Source organism: Penaeus monodon, chromosome 29 (genome assembly GCF_015228065.2).
Source record: "Penaeus monodon isolate SGIC_2016 chromosome 29, NSTDA_Pmon_1, whole genome shotgun sequence".
Taxonomy (NCBI): Eukaryota; Metazoa; Arthropoda; class Malacostraca; order Decapoda; family Penaeidae; genus Penaeus; species Penaeus monodon.
The window spans coordinates 7774041-7774304 of NC_051414.1; the positions used below are offsets into that span (position 1 = coordinate 7774041).

The 264-nt window shown below is 65.9% G+C and overlaps 1 pseudogene; it reads right to left on the reverse strand.

The window, feature by feature from the left end:
• Window positions 1-231, reverse strand: part of LOC119591714 — a 1535-nt pseudogene extending 1304 nt beyond the window's left edge.
• Between the last annotated feature and the right edge of the window lie 33 nt (window positions 232-264).

Below are 264 nucleotides of genomic sequence, written 5' to 3' on the forward strand. Positions count from 1 at the left end.
CTTTGGGATTGGGTTCCGCCCTGAATCCCCCACCGAGCCTTTGGGGGGGCGCGCTCCCCCTCCGTGCCTCGGCCCCCGGCGGCGCTTGGTCAGGGGCCGGCGCGTCTGCTGCTCATGGCGGAGAAGGGGCCCGAGGTGCAGCTTTTCTGCACCCGCAGCAGCACTTCTGCAAGGCACACTGAGGTAAGCGGAGGCTGTGCGATGTACCGCGGATGGTGCGTGCCCGTCCATCTATCTCCACAGATTTTAATACCCAACCCAGGC